This window comes from Mesocricetus auratus, unplaced genomic scaffold, assembly GCF_017639785.1.
Source record: "Mesocricetus auratus isolate SY011 unplaced genomic scaffold, BCM_Maur_2.0 Super-Scaffold_100023, whole genome shotgun sequence".
NCBI classification, from domain to species: domain Eukaryota; kingdom Metazoa; phylum Chordata; class Mammalia; order Rodentia; family Cricetidae; genus Mesocricetus; species Mesocricetus auratus.
In genome coordinates this window covers 11714129-11727531 of record NW_024429204.1, presented here as the reverse complement: position 1 = coordinate 11727531, position 13403 = coordinate 11714129, and the positions used below count along the sequence as shown (strand labels likewise).

At 36.6% G+C, this 13403-nt stretch overlaps 1 protein-coding gene across 5 annotated transcripts in view; it reads left to right on the top strand.

Moving 5' to 3' along the window:
* Positions 1 to 13403, top strand: part of Csmd3 (CUB and Sushi multiple domains 3) — a 1035998-nt gene that overhangs the window by 411797 nt on the left and 610798 nt on the right. The gene's annotated exons all lie outside the window — the stretch shown is intronic.

Here is a 13403-nt window from a genome sequence, read left to right as displayed (position 1 = left end):
TTTCTACCTAAATATTAAACTATGTATTTAGTAAACTCAAAACATGTAAGCTAGAATCTATAGAAGGGTTACTATGAATGATGTTTCAGTGTTTTAACATGACTAGTTAAACAATACATCAAAATTTGAAGCTATTTGGAGATGGAATGATTTTTTTTGTCATAAGGTGAAAAAAATGGTTAGAGATATCCATTCACCTTTAATCCCAGCACTCGGGAGGCAGAGGCAGGCAGATTTTTGTGAGTTCGAGGCTGGCCTGATCTACAGAAAAGTGCCAGGACAGGCTCCAAAACAATACAGAGAAACCCTGTCTCGAAAAACAAAAACAAACAAACAAACAAAAAGATATCCACTTGCTTTCAAATTATTTTAAGAGGTCTATGGACCTAAATAAATTGCCCAGTCCTTTTTACTTCCTGTTTTGTAACATGCAATTGAACCATTCTAACCCAGTGATGAATATTCAATGAGGTAATATATGTGATATCAATAGCAAATGTTTTGAGAAAATGTAACTCAAATCTATAAATATATCCTCTAATTTCATTTGAAATTAAATTTGTTAACAGCTAAAAATGAATATGACTTATTCTGAAAACCATTAATCTACCTAAATAACAAAACTGTTTAAGCAAGTTAGATTTATAATAAATCCACATTTATTTACTAAATGGTTATGCTGTTACTTGAGCATTTTATCTTTACAAAATTACGTAGTCTCACGCAAAAATATTATATGATTAATGAGAGGGGGATTAATAATCTTCCCTGGGGAAGAGCATATTCATTTGGTTATCCAAAAACAAACTATCAACCCTGAAAACATATATATGTAAGCATTATACATACTGAGCAGATATATATACATATATATGCATGTAAACATAATTAATAAAAATGGGACACTAATTAAAGAGAGAGAGACAAGAATACATGGAATGGCTGGGAAGTAGGAGGGGAAAGAGACAAATAGTATAATTATATTATAATTTCAAAAATCAAAGAAACACTGTTTCAGAAGGATCCCCAAAAGTATTCTTATTGAAAGTTTAAGTTATACCTGAATGGTAATTACCTTAATTTTTAGCATGTAAAACATCTAAAATCCAGCCCTCACCACCTGAAAAACAAAAGAAACATCAACCTCAGTAAATATATTGAATAAAAAATTATGTAACATTAGTGTATATTTTATAGAGGTCCCTTTTGCATTTAAGGTGTTTTCTCATTATTAACCATATTAACAAGAATCTCATATATTTATACTCTTTATTTCCTTTTACAACTTGCATTATGTAGAAAGAATAATCAACTATTATCTCTAGGTCATCAAAAGATATTTTTTTCATAAAATAGACCTATGAAAATGTTTCCATAACAGGTCTATACTTCCAGAACAAAACAATAAAATTCAAACACAAATATACATTTTCTATAATACTTATGTGACTTCAACTCCCCACAAACACTCAACTGAAAATTGATAATGTTTGCTAAAGTATCATTGGAAGAACTGAAAAGTTCTTGGTATAGTTAACTTTGATCCAGTAAACTAAATCACCTACAAATTTGGAAATGTTGGATGAAGCCTTTGTAAGGTAAAGTAATTGGAGTAAGTAAAGCATGGATATATAGCAAGATGGTAGCTAAAGAGAGTTATCAGGCTAATATTTCAAACTGAATAAGCAATAACACTTTTAGGTATTTCAATGTTAGGAAAAATGTACTAAGTTGTTCTTCATATATGCTTCCTTTCTTTCTTACACAATTCTGGAAAAAGGTGTCACTATACCTACACTGTACACATGAGAAATCTATAGCTCTATTTTCCTAGAGTACAAACTAGAGTCCTAGAGTAGAGACATTGAATTTGAACTGAAGACATTAGGATGTAAAGGGCTCACCCTTTATTGTTTTGAAATGAAATGAAGTTTATCAAAAACTCATCTTAAATATATATCAGCTACACAGGCTAAGAGTTGTTTTCTTCAAATCGACAAATGGTTTTCTCTTTCTGCTAATGTAAAATGTATAAAGATAATCTATTCATATTAGGAATAATAGAGTTTACAACTATATATGTACTCTACTCATAAGTTATGTTGTGGAATAATATGGTATACATTACTTATTAATACATAAAGGGACTATTTGCTGGTTACATAAATGGTGAAATAAAAATAAGCTTATTCTATACTTAATAATATAAGGGCTTACATTACTGTGAGATACAATTAAAATCATTCTTGAACAATCTCAAAAGGTACAATTTAGAAGATTTGTAAATTCAGAAGTTTTTTAATGTTATATGAGAGCCTAATGATGTCAGTAGGATACACTTATGGTGTTATTGGAGAAAGTATAGTGTATCACTTACAGTGAGGAAAGAACCATACATGGGAGAAAAACTTTACCTGCAGAACAAAGACCAGCACATTTTGTTTGTCAAGTGTGGATAGAAGTTCATGGAGAGAAACTGAATTGGACTGGTAAGGAGAAACCAGACTGTTTCTACAGAGAAAATGTCCTGACAGCGAAACAGTCCAAATGGGATTGGGATATACATTGTTTAAAGGATACAATATTTTGAAAGACTGAAAGGTGAAATTCACAACTCAGAATTTTTCACACACATACACACACCATATGGGGTGAAGAGGGAGAGGAAAAGGGAGAGAGAGTATTTCTGTTGTTATATCTGGCATACTTAAACTCATATTCTTTCAGGACATTTCTTGCAACCATACAACAGCAACCATCTCCAATACTAGGCAAGCTCCTTCTGCCTAGACATAACCTTACCCATGCTAACTCAGTCATTTAAACCATTTACTTGTTTTAATGATTTTATGAGGAGTTATGTGGAAGTAACCTGATCTAGTTTGATCTAACTTTTATTTTCCATAGATCATACTGTCTCAGTTTACCTGGCTAGCTCCCTAAGGCTGTCTTGTTGAAACATGATTGTCAGTTTGGACTAGAGTGGTGGCAGAGAAATAGACTTGCCCATGATATATTCTGAAGATGAAAATTTTAATATCCAGTCACATTTTTATGTGAAAAGGAAAAAGAACAAAGAGGGAGACTCATTTTGGTGATGTGAATCAATACAAGGACGAAGTAAACTATAAATTCTAAGCATAGAACTCAGAAGAATAAAGAAAAAAATCTAAGACCTCAGTTCGATGCTGTACAATTTAAATGTTTCAGATATCCAAGAAAATGCATAAGATTACTATAAATATATTAAAATTCAAATGTATCAGGGAGTACTCTACAAGGTAAGAGAAGGCGCGCTATGGATAAAGGATGTGCATGCAAGGCTTAGGACCTGAATTGTGAAGATCCAGATATAAAGAGAGCTTAGGGCTGGCAAACAGGGATGGGAGGATAGCAACACTCACTGGCTGACCAGCATAACAGAAACAGCCAACTCTGGTTCATTGAGAGTACCTGGTTCAAAAAGCAATGTAGAGAGGCCCTTCAGGGCACGTCCCATCTTCAGGGTTAGTTGCAGCACAAATTAAATTCAATGGTATTTTTGTAGGCTTGTGTTAACACTATTTGTCTTACTGGCAGTTTGCTTGTGAATTTTTATTTCCATTTCTTTGTATATGGGATATATGTGCTTTTGTTGCAAAGAGAGAGAAAACAAAGTTGGGTGGGTAGGGAGATCTGGAGGATCTGGGAGGGAATGGATGGAGGGAAATAATGTGATCAAACATAGAGAATGAAACTTTTTCAAATAAAAGAATAGTAAGGAGAAGAATAGAGGAATATGTCTGAAGTTTAACCTGTGATCTCCATACAGTCAAATGCACCTGCACACATGTGTGAGCGTGCACACACACACACACACACACATACGCGACTGTATCTAATTAGTATTACACACACACACGCATGCATGCATGCACATACACAATATGAATAGTTGGTATCACATAGATTATATATATATATATATGGAGAACCTATGGCACAATACAAGATAACCACATTTTTTTTGGTGACTACTAAAATACAAGTAGCTTTTTCATGATGATTTTGTGCAGCCATCTTAATGGGATGAATCCTAAGATAGGGAAAAGAAGGAAGTCCATGCAGTGCGTGTGACAGGGCTTGTCGACAGTCAGGAGAGAAGCCTGTCTCTTGTTTAACGATATGAATGCTGTTGATGCAGTTTTCCCCCCCTCTGGAATGACAGTTTGAAAATAATTTCAAACAGGTTGAAGAGTGAAGAGACACTTCAGATAGCTGACATATTTGTGACATCAAGTAGCTCAAAACAACAAGAGTAATGAGGCAATTACATTGTCACTAGAAAATCAAGACACATTTTATTTTTATAAATGTTACGGTCTAAGGAATTATACAAAAAGAACAGACCAGTGGTATGAGCGAGCATATCAAAAGAATAACAATTTACAATAGATATTAGTGCAGAGAGAGAAGGAGAGATTACTATGGTCAGTTTGTTAACAAATACAACCTAGCATCACTTTGTAAGAGTCGCACAGAAGCAGAGTCTAGATCACATTGGTCTGCAGGTGGTTGACTTGGTTGCCTTACTGGATGAGGGAAAAGCCACCCTGGAAGTGAGCAGTGCCATTCCTTACATTCAGGACATAGACTTTATAAACATAGCAAAAACAGGCTGAATGCCCACCATGCATACTTGCATTTCTTTCTGCTTCTGATTGTCGATGCGATTTGATTAGCTGTTTCTAGTTCTTGTCATCTTGACTTCCTATCTGCAAGGGACTGTATTTTGGAATTTTTTTTGTTTTTTTTGAGACAGGGTTTCTCTGTATTGTTTTGGAGGCTGTCGGTCCAGCCCGGCCTCGAACTCACAGAGATCCACCTGCCTCTGCCTCCCGAGTGCTGGGATTAAAGGCGTGTGCCACCACCACCCGGCCGTATTTTGGAATTTTGAACCACCTTTTCCCCTTATGTGCTTTTCCACCCCTATGGTATGTTATTACAACAACAGAGATGAAACTGGGAAAAATTATTCAGAGGTATCAGAGAAAAATAATAGATGTATATCCAACACTGATAAGCTGTGTAAGGGAAAAAAATGATGCCGTGTTTAAAACTTTTCACAATAATGCTTGATCAAACAAAGCCATCAAACCAAACATGGGCATATAAAGTCAGCCTTGGATGAGGTGAAAGTTGAGGCAGCCAGGAGAATGGTAAATATCTGTTTTCAAGAGAGAACAGCAAACTTGATTCTAAAAAAATGTTACCCTAGGGAATAATTTCTCATACCCTTTAGAGACTGATGATAATGACTGCTTGTTATATGATTTCTATCTAGCATTACTGAATGACTCAAGTACAACTATAACAGTGAGTGTGCAAAAGTATGGTAAAGTTCACTATGTTTGGCACATTACTAGCAACTGTTTCTTGCATATGGATTAGAACTATAGACCTGAAGCACAGAAATCCTTAGCTAGATGCACAAATTGGGAGATATGTAAGAGGAAATGCACTGGATTATTTCCTGAGGTCATTCTTAGCAACATCATTTGTGCCCCTTTAGAAAGCATGGGTGGAAGAACTTATAGACTCATCTGAAAACACAAAGACTTTATATGTATGTCAAAGCTATGAATTGCATTCATTATAATGAGTGATGTGAGAACCATCCCAAAATAATAGGTGAAAAGGTGATAAAGATATAAGACATTTATAATAGGTCAAGTTAGGTATACCTTCAGCTAATTCTTTTGTCATTGTCATCCTCCTTTTAAAAAAACTATACATTCTTAGAACCTTGTCAAGAGAGAATTGAATGGTGTCTTCACAATATGTCAGAATCTGTGTCTAAAGATGCCACATTGGTTGCAGGATTGACCTAGCAATGTGCCTCATAAATATTAAAATTCCATGGCAAGCTTTCCTTGTGTTCTCTACCCAGGTGATATCTAAATTATATGATTATAAAATAAAAATCATAAAAACACAATCTAAGCAAGATCAGCAAATATAATATTGTATTGAATTTCATTTAAAAAACAACAACTGTAAATGGGAAAAATAGATTGGGGGCAAATATTTACAGATCTGTGTGAGGATTTTGTCCAAAATGCACACATACAAATATGAAGAGAAAGACATAAAACAGCAGCTGGACCACAGCTATGCCCCATAAGAGGTAATACAGAGACGTGTGTGCACATCGTTTTAATAACACATATTAAATTGATGCAAAAATACTCAATAAAATACTGGCAAACTGGGTCCAAGAACACATCAGAAAACTCATCCACCATGACAAAGTAGGCTTCATCCTAGGGATGCAGGAATGATTCAACCAACATACAAAAATCCATCAATGTAATCCACCATATAAAAAAACTGAGAAACAAAAACCACATGATCAACTCACTAGATGCTAAAAAAAGCCTTTGACAAAATCCAACACCCCTTCAAGATAAAGGTCTTAGAGAGATCCGAGATAACAGAAACATACCTAAATATAATAAAAGCTATATACAACAAACCAACAGCCAATATCAAACTAAATGGACAAACTCAACGTGATTCCTCTAAAATCAGGAACAAGACAAGGCAGTCCACTCTCTCCATACCTCTTCAATATTATCCTTGAAGTTCTAACTAGAGCAATACTACAACAAAAGGAGATCAAGGGAATACAAATTGGAAAGGAAGAGGTCAAACTTTCACTGTTTGCAGATGTTATGTTAGTTTATATAAGTGACCCAAAAACTCTACCAGGGAACTCCTACAACTGATAAATACTTTCAGCAAAGTGGCAGGAGACAAGATAAACTCAAGAAAATCATTAGCCTTACTATATACATACGATAAAAGGGCTGAGAAAGAAATCAGGGAAATATCGCCCTTTACAATAGCCACAAACAACATAAAATACTTTGGGTTAATACTAACGAAACAAGTGAGCTTTGAGTCTTTAAAGAAAGAAATTAAAGAAGATACCAGAAAATGGAAAGATCTCCCATGCTCTTGGATAGGGTAGGATCAACATAATAAAAATGGCAATCTTACTGAACCATTAAAATCTCAGCACAATTCTTCACAGACCTTGAAAGAACAATTCTCAACTTTATATGGAAATACAAAAGACCCAGGATAGCCAAAACAACTCTGTTCAACAAGGCAACATCCAGAGGCATCACCATCCCTGACTTCAAGCTCTATTACAGAGCTATAGTCCTGAAAACAGATTGGTATTGGCACAAAAATAAAGAGATAGACCAATGGAATTGAATTGAACACCCTGATGTTAACCCATACACCTATGGATACCTGATCTTTGACAAACAAGCTAAAATTATACAATGGAAAAAAGAAAGCATCTTCAACAAATGGTGCTGTCATAACTGGAGGCTGACATGTAGAAGACTGCAGATAGATCCACGTCTATCATCATGCACAAAACTTAAATCCAAATGGATCTAAGACCTCAACATAAATCCAGCCACACTGAACCTCTTAGAAGAGAAAATGGAAGGCATCCTTGAACGAATTGGAGACTGCTTCCTGAACATAACTCTAGTAGCACAGACACTAAGATCGGGAATTAATAAATGATACCTCCTGAAAATGAGAAGCTTCTGTAAAGCAAAACACAGTCAGCAAGACAAAAAGGCAGCCCACAGTCTGGGAAAAGATATTCACTAACCCCACATCTGATAGAGGGCTAATCTCTAAAATTTACAAAGAACTCAAGAAGCAAATCTCCAAAACACCAAAGGATCCAATCAAAAAGTGGGGTACAAAACTAAATAGAGAATTCTCAGTAGAGGAATCTAAATTGGCTGAGAGACACTTCAGAAAGTGCTCCACATTCCTTGCCATCCAAGAAATGCAAATTAAAACAACTCACTCCTGTCAGAATGGCTAAAAGCAAAAACTCCAAGGAAAGTTGATGCTGGAGAGGATGTGGAGAAAGGAAAACATTCCTTCACTGCTGGTGGGAGTGCTAACTCATACAGCCACTTTGGAAATCAGTGTGGAGATTTCTCAGGAAAATGGGAATCAGCCTACCACAAGATCCAGCAATTCCACTCTTAAGCATATTCCCAAAAGATGCCCATTCATACAGCAAGGACATCTGTTCCACTATCTTCCTAGCAGCATTATTTGTAATAGCTAGTACCTGGAAGCAACCTAGATGCCCCTCAACTGAAGAGTGGATAGAGAAAATGTGGTACATTTACACAACGGAGTACTACTCAGCGGGAAAAAAAAACCAATGGGATCTTGAAATTTGTAGGCAAATGGATGGCACTAGAAGAAACCATACTGAGTGATAACCCCATCACAAAAAGAGAAACATGGTATGTACTCACTCATTTATGGATTTTAGACATGAATCAGGGGATTGCCAGCATGCAATCCCACTGCCAGAGAGTCTGGGAAACAGATACTGATGAAAGCAGAGGCAGACATCCACAGCTACACACTAAACTGAACTCCAGTCAGTAAGGAAGAACTGATGAGCAAAGGAGTTAAGAATGGGTGGGTTTAACCCAAATAAACAGTTGACCTGAACAAGGGGGAGCTCTTGGACTCCAGATTGATGGCTGTGTGGAAAGCATGGGACTGACCCAGACCCCCTGACTGTGGGTGTCAGTGAGGAGGCCTAGGTAATCTATGGGGCCGGAGTAGTATTTATCCCTGGCGTACAAATAGACTTTGAGTGCCCATGCCACAATGAGGAATGCTCTCTCAGCCTGGACTCTTGAAAGAGGGCCTAGACCCTACCCTGGATGAAATGACAGACTCTGGAGATCCACCATGGAGGGCCTCACCCTCCCTAAGGATCAGAGTAGAATTTGGGTGGGGGTTTGGGGGCCCTGGTGGGGAGGGCAGGGGGGAGAGGTGGGAGAGGGACCTAGGATTGACATGTGAAACAAGCTTGTTTTTTGTTTTTTGTTTTTGTTTTTTGTTTTTGTTGTTGTTGTTGTTGGGTTTTTTTTTTTTTTTTTTTTTTGGTTTTTACGAGACAGGGTTTCTCTGTATTGTTTTGGAGGCTATCGGTCCAGCCCGGCCTCGAACTCACAGACGTCGAACTCACAGAGGTCCGCCTGCCTCTGCCTCCCGAGTGCTGGGATTAAAGGCGTGCGCCATCACTGCCCGGCTGAAACAAGCTTGTTTTTAACTTAAGTAAAGAAAAAGGAAAAGAATGAAGTCCTTCTCTAGATTAGAACATTGATCCCAAATGGAGACACTGTTTTAAAATTCTTCCAGAGTAGCAGTTAGTCCTGCAAAGGAGGATATTAGAAACTCAAAAACGTCACACACTAAGACATAAAGTAATGCTTTCAGGGACCAAAGGAGACTTCCTCTCCTGATCTACGAACACCCTCATAGGCAATCTTCCCATTTTACAGAAACTTGTTGCTATTTGAAGTTTCCCTACCTCTCCCAACATGCTTTCTTTGCTGGAATTCTTCCTCCCTTATGGCAATAGTTCTTCAATAAAATAAAAAAGGAAAAAATATCCATAGTGCTTGTATTCAGCCTTTTTTTTTTTAACACAAATGCTCAATTTCAGCCTGGAAAATGTGTTAAAAAGTCTCAAGTCTTGTCAGGTTTATCACTGATCCATACTTTGTCTCTTGAGAATTCCGCTAGATGTTTTGCCTCATTGTATCTGTTCTGACTTGTTCGTTTTTGTTTGTTCCTTGTCTGAGGAGGTCCGCAGCCCTATTGTGTGTGGTCCTAGATATTCCTTCCCTCATGTAATCTAAGAGTTTTTTTTTTTCTGAAAGTTTTGCTGTTTTCAGCTGCTCTCTGGTTCTTCATTCTTCAATTATTGTCTATAATTTATTTAATACAAAGTATATCTTCTTTGTCTCTGGAAAATTCTACACTGTGCAATATGGAGAATCAATGAAGATCATAAAAGTTAAATATATTTAGTGAACTGAATTAGTTAAACAGCAAAAGTGCATAACAAGCATTTTTCCGTTAATTCATTTGATTCTGTGACTGGATGACCAGGAACTCAATTTAAAACCACGTGACTTACAGGCCGGAGTGGAACAGCACTTAAACCTGTATGCACATAATCAATATATTTGTAATCACTGAATCAATCTATAGGAAAATCTTTGAAAACTGAGGTATTCTACTGGCTCTTATCCACTTAGCATTTATATTCTAGTCTCCAAGGTGAGATTCCTGGCAATTGAGCGTTGAAGACTTCAAAGCTATTTTTCTAATTTTAAATGCCCATGAATTGTCGCAGAATTTGAAGTTGAGAAAGACTGCCAAGGAAACATAAAAGCTGGCGGCATAGTCTATGCCGAAATATAAATTAAAAATTTAAATATCTCTTAAAATTACAACCAAATGTCTGTGAAATCCCAATTTGTGGCAGCCTCCATTTTTCACAGATCCCTGCAAGAGAGATTTTATGTGACACCTTCTTGACAAAAGCAGAGAAAATTAAGGAACAGGGGAAATTTAAAGATGCAAAGGCGATTTTGACAGACAACCATTTGCTTCCCTCTGAGATTTAACAGTGTTGCTAGTTACAGGTTTGCATTTTGACTGGATTTATCCAGACAGTGATTGATGCCTCAAAGAGTGGGTGTTGTTCTTGGGGTCATATTAGAACATGCCGATCAGGAAAATGTAATGGTGCAAATGTATGTTATTTTTGAATATGAATGTGTCTCCCGCTCTTAAAATGGGCTTTCTAAGCATGCTAGTATATACATGAATCTTTCTTTAGTAATTGCAAAGAAGTCACCAACATTAGAAACTTCCAGGTGTATTCTTCCTGACCCCAAGTCCTAGTAAACTTCCTGAAGTATAGATGATGTGTGTGGGCTTTCCACTCACATCGCATAATATCATTTCTTCATGACAAGTTATTTCTGTACACTAATCTTCTCAATGTCGTTTCTGTACCTGGCATTCTGTACCTCTCACAACCTTTTTGTACTCCTACAACTTTAAAAATTGTTTTCCCCAAGTCCTGTCAAACTGTCATATTTGTATTTTTGGAACTATCTTTTTCAGAATTTCCTCACGAGTGGTGATGAACAATTTCTGAACTCCAATTGTCAGTCTCCGTAGCAAGAGGCATTCAGTTACAGTTTTAGGGAACTCGATTCCTGCCATCCCAGGATACACTGCTTAGATACTGCAACAGTAGCCTGTTTACCTACCAGAGTTGGGTCAATAATGGGACTTTGACAAAGGTTTGTGCTCTCAGAAGAAAGACACACCTGGGAATATGGGCATGGGCGTGGGCATCCCAAAAGCAGGGTAGAATTGGACCTGTTTTGTTTGGCAATGGTTTTACACAGGAATTTCATAGGGTTTGAAGTTACTCTCTTCAAATGGTACCTAGAAATTAAATAAGATCACTAGGTGTTTCCTCGGAACATCTGACAGGCAAAGATGGCAAAGGAAAAGCCAAGGTCAGGGGATACAGGGAGAAGCCACATCTTTACTGGAAAGAGTTTTGGTTGAGGTTGTCAGAAGGTGTCTGTGGAATGGCTAAGTCTCTAGCCAAGATTACATACATTCAGCCATTGCCCATTGCCTTCTCAGTTATGTTTTCAAACTATATATATATAAAGGCCAGGAGCCTGTGCAGCAGATATTAATTGACTGTGCTGGAATTCTTCCTGTTGAACTGTCCTGAGGGTTCAGTCAGACTACAGGATAAGCCTTTTCTCTCCCTTCCCATTCTCCCTGACATCTCTGTCTTTATCCCGCCTCACTTGACGTTCTGTCTTCAGAACAGTAGTTTCCCTCCATGTCTCCTGCTTAGGACTTTACCAGCACCAATGACCTCATCATGATCCTGACACATGCGTTTCTCTGCAGTCCTTGCCTTTTTAATTCTTCTGATATTGGGATATTGCTTTCCAACTTAAACAATCAAACCTGAACTAGTCTTTCTTGTGAAACACATATGTATTACTAAAAGTCAAAGTGTGGGGTTTGGAGTTAGATGAGAGTAACATCACTTCCTGATAATGTTTTTCCTTCACTTTCAGAATGTTTCTTAGCCAAAGTTTTCTTTCATTTTTTCAGTGAAAATGGAAAGATTATTACTAAACTGTACCAGGTTGTTTAAAGTATAGAATATCTAACATAAAGTCATGAAGTCATTCAGCAAATAACAGCGACAAAGCAGGGTTTAGTTAATATTTTCTTCTGATAGTACAGTTACTTCTTCAATAACTGCAGATAAAAATATCTTTGTTCTTGCCTGGGTAGGAGGGCTTTTGGTTTGGCTTTCTGTATCTTGTTTTGTCCTGTTTGGATGTCATCCTTGGAGGCTTGCTCTTTTCTGTAGAAGAAATAGTGGGGGAGAGCATCTGCTGATAAAAGTGGAGGGAGGGGAAAATATAGTCAGGATATATTGTATGAGAGTAGATTCTATTTTTAATTAAAAAAAGGAAGAAAGCATCTTCATTCTCTCCCAGAAACCCATACCCATTGATTCCTCTTCCTCACCCTCATCCCTTAGTAATCATGAAATGTGAGTCTGGATTCTAATTAAAGCCATATGTCTCCCACAAGACACTGAATAAAACACTGTTACAATATTGGTCATCATATATAACCATACCTCACACTGATATAATATTGGCCATCATATGTAGTCATGCCTTGCAATCTTATCTTAAGAATGATGTCACTCTGCAGTTCTGTTCTGTTGCTAAGTGGAACTTGCTTGGCAGAGACTCCACTTAGTAATTACAAAGGCAAGCTTTGAACCCAGGGAGTGTGACTTTCACTTTGGTGCTCTTTTCCTTTGCTTATATATTTACATTCTGGCATTTTCGATCTTCTTTAAGACATTCTAAACCTAGCCTTCTGGCATTATCTTTCCCAGGACCATATTGTGATACAGAATGCTAAACCTGTCTCTTACATAAAATAAAAAAAATATCATTTCAGTTGTGTGATGTACATTTAAAAATAATACATGCTAGAGTAGTTACGATTCCTTAAACTTACTCTTTTCATATGACAATTTTTTTCTTCAGATTGTTTTCATTCTTAATGAGTGCTACTATAGAGAGCATTATTCTCTCTTCCATGTAGATGATACTGCTGTTCTTTAGAAATTATATATAGCATATATATGTTCTTTAAATGAATTTTCTTCATCTCTAACATCAGAATTTGTATCAACAATAACTTGGGTCATTTGGTTCTCATATTATTTACTCATGTTTCTCTCATTTCCACAATGGACATGCATTTTATATATTAAAGGATTCATACCATTGTCTTACATCTTTGTTAACAAACATAATCCATTTCTAAAAGTTTAAGAAATGTTTTATATGTGAGAAGGACAAACCCACATCACCATTATTTCCTTTCTTGTATTTTAAAACTAATATGAATAATTGGTACTGATAGGA